This window comes from Cryptomeria japonica, chromosome 4 (genome assembly GCF_030272615.1).
Source record: "Cryptomeria japonica chromosome 4, Sugi_1.0, whole genome shotgun sequence".
Classification (NCBI taxonomy): domain Eukaryota; kingdom Viridiplantae; phylum Streptophyta; class Pinopsida; order Cupressales; family Cupressaceae; genus Cryptomeria; species Cryptomeria japonica.
This window is the reverse complement of record NC_081408.1, coordinates 388764236-388773195: the sequence shown is the minus strand read 5'-3', so window position 1 is coordinate 388773195 and position 8960 is coordinate 388764236.

The window sequence follows — 8960 nt, the reverse complement described above, 5'->3', positions numbered from 1 at the left end:
TTACTTTCCATAATGTTATTGCAAGTAATAAAGATTGTTAATGAGAAATACTCCCTCCTCAATATGTGCTTTTAGGAATAAATGTAAACTTTCATATGTGAACATCCTGCACACTAAATAATATAATCAATTTATTGATTTATTAAAAATTCATATTGCTAGGGATATTTAATAATTTGCTCCTAAAAATAAAATTCCAGGGAAAATGTTTACGTAAATAATAATCCCTAATATTCACATGATTTTCAAATATAATTTTTAAAAGTAACATTAACCATATAAATTTCCCTTTGGAAATAATCACTTTGGATAAATATTCCATCTTTGCAATAATATATTTTCACTTTTCAATTTGATTAGGAAAACATATCATCATAAAAGTGAATCAAACTCTTTATAATTTACCCTAATGTATATTCAAATGATAACATAATTTAAAAAGGTGATATATAAAAGAATATACTTCCCTCTTGTATACCATAAGAATACATTTTCACTTAATAGGGAAACTTTGAGTCCCTTGGAAGTAGTTTATTATGTGGGATGTACACTTGTAGGAAACCAATCAAACCATTATTATATGATATAACCATATCACCCCTTAATTATATAATATCACCAAGAAGATACATTACCAAATGATTAACTTTACCCTAATAAATTATTCAATTTATTGATTTAGGGTATCAATATTTATGAAAAATGATAAGAAATATCAATAGGTACTTCTACCTCAAAGCATCTATGTAATTTCCCTTTGACAAGATATATTCATTTATAATTAGTCAAAAGGTAACTAAAAAATAAATATGATTCTTACCAAAATAATTTTGCAAGAAATAAAATTATTGTGTTTTAAGAGATGATAAATAAAACATTATATCCTACTTAGGGTAAGGAATACTTCTTGTGAAATGTATGCCAAGGAAGGAACAAATGTATCCTTCCTCACACAAAAAACATAATTAGTTTATTGATAAATCAAAATATTCACATTAGGGATAAAATTTAAAATCTTTAAAACATAATCCCCATGTAAAAGAGTTTGCCCTAAAAGAAATAAATTTACATCATATATGGTAAACTTTTGAGGCAAAACTATTTCAAATGCTTCATCAAATAATATTAGTAATAAAATAAACTTTTAAGGGTAATAAAATAATTTCTCAAAATGTAATTATGTTATTGAATAACATTGAGAAATAATTACTTAAGCAAGCTTTAAAAGTAAAAATGATGTTTGGTAATCTTTTGAAGAAATAAAATCATTTTTACCTTTAATTATCAAATTAAAAACCAATTATAGAAACAATATACTTACCTCCTTAGCAGAATTAAAATAACATTACCTTCACCTCCTCGGAGTTCATCGGTGTAACTTTCAAAGTCGGGGTAGCACGTTTTTAGTTATGTCGATGCCCGATGGGAAAAATAATCTTCTACTCCTTACCATCGGGATAACATATTTTTAGTTGTTCCGATCTCCCAATGAGAAGAAAAATAAATGAAACATTAATGCTATGTCATTCGCATAACATTTCTGGATAGGTATTTTTCTATTACCCCAATGCCCGATGACTCGTTTAGGGTTAGGGTGACGGATTGATTTCTCCATCCTCGTCAACTTTGTCGATCTCTTTAACTGGAGGAAATGAATATATCAGCTCCAATAAGACGTCCCTCTTCTTATTATCCTTATATTTCTGCAGCAATTCTTTACACATATCTGAGCTACTTTGATATCGAACGATAGGCCATCATTTAAGTGCCAAGAAAACTACAGCTATGCCATCAACCACACGGTTACAAAAGCGCTGACTGTTCTGGGGATCTGAGATTGGTTGTAACATATAGACATAGTTTGATGGAAAATTTAGTGAAAAATGATAGGGATCAATAGCAACAAAATCCGCATAGAATTCTTGTACTTGCTGCACAACTTCGTGCTCATCAGAATCCCCAAGAATCTGAATGTAGCGAGTCTTCAATATATTAGAAAAATACAAGTGGTATTCTCCAAAACGAGGAAAATTTAAGTGTCTTTTTAAGTGTTGAATGTTTTCTGTTGTAGGACGTAGAAAGCAAACCGCTTTCAAATGCGTCATCATTTCTTTGCATTCGACCATCATTTTCCTCATCCTTATTTCCTTCAAGACTTTCTACAAGCCAAAGTATTTTGTTACACCTCAAAAAATTGTGTTTTCCCTACAGAGGTCCCTATGTGAGGCTCTTGAAAAGATGATGAGAGTTCGCTCTAATACTTGAACTCAGTATTTCCTTTTGCAAACTGCTTCAAACTAAGCAAAAAAACTAAAAAAATAATTTTTCCTGCAACTCATTATAGTGTAATTTCATTGTCATTATGATAATTTAAATAAAACATGGGTTTTATTTCAAATTTCAATTAACTCACCAAATTTTGGTACTTGCTTTGTAAACTGGCCTGTCAAAGCTAGTCGTAAACAACATAAAATTTTAAATTAATATATCAACTAAACTCCGATCTTTCCAAAATTGAAAATGGAAACATTTGGCATCAAAATATTAGGTGGGTTGCCTTCCGATTTTGAAAATTTGAAACTTTTTATGATGCATTTTTACGTCAGGATCAGTCAAAAATCAATTAAAAAGCATGCCAGAACTTCTCTGATTTTCATTAGATCGCACAGGAGAATAGTCTCATATACCAACAAACGTTTCGCCAACCGGTTTCCCAGGATCATTCATGAGCGCTAATATTTTAATCACCAAAGTTGACAACTTTCATTTTTGTAAATTTCACTCATTTCATACAAGAGTTAAGAAAGACAAATTGAATAATGTTCAAACGTAAGCACTTTGTTAAAACTTTATCTCACAATTGAAAAAATTAAGTAAACTGCATCTGGATCATTGTTAGAAAACTTATTAAATGATATCGTGAAAACTCAAAACTTGAAACGAAAGCTCCTGGATATACAAAAAAATGCAGAGAAATAATAAGCTTGACAAGATAATGTTTATATGACAAGAAATTGTGATTCAAAAAGGCGTACCTAGAATCCTTTCACATTTTCAACTACATACATACCTAAAACTCGACGCATCGAACCTGGTATCTGAGAGTTGGAAATGAAAGATCCCTACTCGATTATAGGCATTGCACATGATTGAATTTAGAAATCTTTTTCCGTGCATCAAAACTGGAACTCTAAAATAATTTAAAATTTTAGGGTTCCAACAGGGTAGTCTATCAAAAACCATCCACCAACGATCCCAAAATTCATTTACAATTTCATCGTTTTTACACCATTTGATGGAAAGTTTTTTTTTTTTTACATCTACGAGCTATCTAGAACAATGCGGCAATATCAACTTTCGATATCTCAAGCTCCTTGACCAGATCATAAGTCAAGCCATTCACATATCTAGCCCTCATTGAATCTCGCCCCAAAAGAGTGGCATTGTGCTCCGCGGTGACGACTTCTACATTGTTTATTATGGCATTAAGAGGATCTAACATTGGGGCTAGACAAGGGATTCTATTGTGAATATTTGCAATGCCCCTCAATTGGTTCAAATTTTGACCAATTAAATCTTGAATTGAGGAGGGGTTTGGTAATGGACGGTTCGGTAATGGAGGATTTGGTGGTTGTGGCAGTTGTGTTTGTTTAGGATTATCATTGTTATACCCCATTTAACTTGATTGAAATCAAAAATTTGAATTTAATCAACAAATTTGAAAAAACAATGTATTTTAAATGAAAAAACCTAGTTTCTATAAAAAACTAAAAACAAACAAATAAAAATGTGAAAGAGGCCTTGAAGCCCCTGATAGAAAATATGTGGTCAAAAGATTTCTAAACATGCACAAGGATATTGTCTACCTTATGCTCTAGGAGCTAAAATCAGTGGGATTTACCTTAGAAGTTGGTCTAAAATGCATTTGGAGGGAGGCCACTCCCTTCTGTACCAATCACCCTAAAGGAAGAGGTGGAGTTGCAATTTTATTAATCCCTAATTGGGTGAATAAGGTGACAAAATGGGGGCAATCCCCATGTGCAAGGGTAGTATGGGCTATCATTCAGAATGACAATTCCACCTTTGGCATTTGTTTAATTTATGCCTCCAATGACTATCAAGAAAGAGGGATTATGTGGGAATGGCTTGCTAACTTGGAGGATATCCCCTGGTTCTGGGGAGGAGATTTCAACATGGTAGTTAGTGCTCAAGATAAACAGGGAGGAAACAAGGTTGAATGGAAGGGTGCTGAGAGAGTGCAGTGGGAAAGGATGGTTAACAAGATGAAATTGATTGATCCTTTAGCAGGAAAGAAGGGAGAGTATAAATCAATATGGTACACCTGCTGTAATCATCAACAGTATAATAAAAGAGTCTATTGCAGGCTTGATAGATTTTATTTCAACAAAGATTTCTTCAAAACTGCTAAAAATGATGATGGTGTTCAATATGTTGTCATACCATATACATTATCAGATCATCATCCTATTATGATTGGGCTAAAGATAATTGATAGTAGGGTGGCCCCACCAAATCCTAGCTCGAACTTCAGAATGAACACTAGTCTACTAATGGATGAGGACTTGAAGTGTGCCCTGTATCTTGTCAAAATGTTTAATAAATATGGTAATTGTCAAATGTCCAACATTGACAGATGGAACCAAAATGTTAAAACTTGGACCTCACTCTGCCAGGTTGTGGGTAAAAAGAAGGCTAAGGATGCCAAAGCCTCTGAGTTACAACTACATAATGCCCTCCAAGTGGCTGATATGGAACTTCAAGGGGATCTTGAGAATGTATCACTCACCAACCAGCTTATTAGGGCCAAGACTAATCTTAGAAGATTGCAGAATCAGAAAATCAAAAGTTGGAGAACTAGGGCTAAATTAAATTGGTTGGATACTGGAGATCGAGGATCTAAACTCTTCTTCTAGCTTCTTAAGATGAAACAAGCTAGAGAGAAAATTGACACCATCTGAGAGAAGAATAAGAACCTCCCTGAACCAATTGAGATTCTTAAGTGCTTTGCTCAGTTCTACAAGGATTTGTTCTCTACTGAACCAGTTAGGGAGGAACAGGAAAATGCCAGAAAGATTGTCCTGTCCTTGGTCCCCAAACTTATTGATAAGGAGGATAGTAGGCTACTTGAAATGACTATTTCAAAAGAAGAAATCAGGAAAGCTATCTTGGCTCTTAGTAATGATAAATCCCCTGGTCCTGATGGGTTTCCAGTAGAATTTTATAAGGAAAATATTGGATGGATTAGTGATGATCTTCACTCCCTATACACTAAGGCGATACACAATGGTTCCTTGGGAAAAAATATTAACCAAGGTCTGATCAAGCTTATTCCTAAAGAAGGTGACAAAACCCTACTTAAAAACTGGAGGCCTATCACACTGTTGAATGTGTCATACAAAATCTTAGCTAAGTTGATTGCATGCAGATTGGAGAAAATCTTGCCTAAGATTGTCAGTACTACTCAAACAGGGTTTGTTAAAGGACGTAATATACTGGAAAACCTAATTACCTATTGGGAGTCGCTCCACTGGGCTAAGGAATCAGGACAAATGGAGCCATGTTGCTCATAGATTTTGAGAAAGCCTATGATAGGATAGAATGGGGTTATATCATTTAGATGCTTCAGTCATTAGGCTTTCCCCTGGATTTTATAATATGGTCAAAACTCTGTTATGTGATGCCAATACTTCTGTTGAAGTAAATGGGATAAGGTCCTCCAATTTTGCACTAACTAGATCCATCAGACAGGGATGTCCTCTATCCCCTGCCTTATTTGTCCTAGCTGCTGATGCAATGTTCTACTTGCTTAAGGACTCCTCTATTACTCCTCCTGTTAGGGGTATCTCCCTACCTAACAAGGAGGAAACATGTAATGTTCAATTTGTTGATGACACTGCAATTTTAATTAAGCTTGAGGAAGATAACCTTGCTGCTCTGCTGAAAAATATTGAACTCTTCTACCTAGCATCTGGCAGTAAGATTGCTATGCACAAGTTTAATATCCTTGGTTGGGATGACAGCCTCCTGGGTTGGTTCTCAAATTCTCTCTCAAATGGTTGGGCCCAACACAGATTGTAAGATATCTAGGTATTCCCTTTTCTGTTCTTCCAAATCTAAAAGAAATGTGGGAATGAGTAAGGAATAAGATTGATAAGAAACTCTCCAAGTGGAACAGGAACTTTCTCTCCTTGGCTGGAAGATTCCAGGTGTGTCAGAAAATATTGGCCTCATATGATATTTATTTCTCATCAGCTTGGCTCTTTAGGAATTACCAATTTAATCATGTTCAAAAGCAGATTAGGGAATTCCTATGGTCAGATGGCAAGGGTACTAGGAAGCAACATGCAGTGAAATGGGAGTGGTGTACTATGCATATACTATTTGGTGGGATGGGGTTGAAGGACTTGAAACTACAGGGCATTGCCCTCGCCTCCAAGTGGATTCTTAAGGCCATGGAAAGCTCTTATAAGAAATAATATTATATGCTCGGTCCCTAAGAAGGCCAAGAAATGGAAAGATCTCCCCATTCTTGACCTTCTTATTGGACAGTTTGAGGTATCTCCAGGTGGATCTGATATCTTTAAGTCCCTATGGAAGGCTTGGGAACATGTGAAACACTTGGTACATATCAAAGTAAATGGCACTGTATAGGGGCATATTGCTGATAACAGATCAATATGGTGGAATCTATTCCATAATGGAAAACTTTTAGCCACTATCCAAGGTTGTTCTACACTGAAATGACATAATATGGATATTAAATACTTTGAGCATCTGTTTGAAAATGACCAATTGAGACCGTGGGAGGAACTGGCACTTACCTTCTCTATCCCGACATCCCCGAGCATGACCTATAACATACTTAAAATGGCCTTATCCTCTGCTCTCCCCCCCCTCTCACCCCCCTCTCCTCCGCCCCCCCACTTCTGCACTTTGCTGGATTGATGGCACACCTCTCCCTTCCCTTAAAGCCAAATGCATTTACTCTTCACTCACCAAGGGTGATACCATTTTTCTGCACCTTAATAAATGTTGGGGTTTAAACTGGGAACCAAAGGCCTAGAAAGATAGTCTATGTAAATTTTGGATGGCTCATAATGAACCAAAAAAGCAATTCTTTGGTTGGCGCCTGCTGTTAAATAAACTCCCCATAAAAGATAATGAGGGTACTTTCTTAAGTTGTAACATATGCAGAGTGCCTGAAACTATGAAACATATACTTTTTGAATGCCATTTTGCAAAAGAAATATGGAGATTGTTTGGTTTTAACTTGGAATCTGTTTCTTTTGAATACATAGATGTTATTCTAGGCTATATCAAGGGTTGTAGGAGAATTGCAAATATCTTTTGGTCTTGTTTTTCTTTGGAGGTTCTTTGGCTTATATGGAAGTATCGTAATGATGACATCTTTAATAGCAATACGAGGCACCTCACTGAGTCTCTTAGGAGACTCACTGTTTACTCTATTTCTATGTAGGTCACTATTATACTTAAGCTGGACTCGGACAAGTTTGACAGGTGGATCAAGGAGGGGGCTACTACTGTTTGCATCCGTGAATTGTCACACGGATTCACTTGGGAGAGGGATGAACTGGGCAATGTTGCATTTGAGAAAGCACTAATGGGTTTTATGAGGCACCTGGAGTGTAGGCAGATACACATGGAGATTACTTAGGAGGAAGCTGACCTGATTCATGAGCGCACCTCCCACCCCCATAAACGGGACATACTTGATGGTCAGGTGGAAGCGTGGCAGGATGGAAACTTGGGGTGGGTGGCTTGGATCCCCCCACTGGAAAACAACACTTCACAGGATGTTGAAATCTCATTTTCCTAGACTGATGCATATGTTTCTTACATAGACTGTTGCTGATATTTTCGTTTACAAATATGTATATCTAATGTAATCATCCTTGTTATAGTGGAGGTGCTCGATAACTATATATTTTTGTGCATGCACCTTCCCTTGGTGCCCTTGATACTGCTGAACCCAGTTTTTTTTAATGCTATGTAATGGTTTTTTATGATATCTAATCCAAAAATAAAAATGTGAAATAATTGACAAAAAACAACAAAAATGCAATAAAATCATACCTTAGATGACAAATTGACAAAAAAAATTGCCCCCAAATCGGATATTCACTAAAATTCGATATCAGATTTCAATACTTTCATGCAGCTCGTGGGTAAAAAATGATCCACGAGTTGTCACAGCGAGTATAAAAATACCCACAGGAATCGGATATCCGATTCCTAAAAGTTTTTATGCCACACGTTTAATATATAATATATAATATATAATATAATTTATGTATTATACTATATATTGTATCATATATAATATAATATTATTTTGTTAATAGGATATTTTATTAGTATCGGATATCCAATATTATTGGATATCCGATTTGGTTGGGTTTTTGCCATGGCCAAATGTTCTGACATCCAAGCCAAGAAAAAGTCAACACAGATTTTTCGCGTTTTTAGGCGAGTGGAGAAGGCAATTTTTTTCATATCGCCACTTTTTGGCCCCTCGTGATCCTGCACATACCCATATATGTGAGCAAAGGAAATTACTTTCCTATCTAGAGTTTGGGAAGAAAAACCGACTGGTTTACCAAGCAGAAGAGCGATTGAGTGTAGGATATCATTCCTCCAAAATTCTAGTAGGAGCCTCGGAAGTTGAATCCAAACTGGGACCCTTGATGGGAGTTCTTCAACAAAGTTGAAGCCAATATGCCAAGGTTTGATGAAAAGCCCCACTTGATTAAAGAAATACAGACCCCTTTCAAAGGCTTTATTTTGTCTGTCATGCAAGAGAAAACAACTAGAAAATAATTGCTAGTTGCCATAAGGATCTCCATGTCCCCCTCCAGATTCTAGATCTGTCGAGCCCAAGCCTCTAGAACTGGCAAAGAAAGACACAACCCCATGAATTT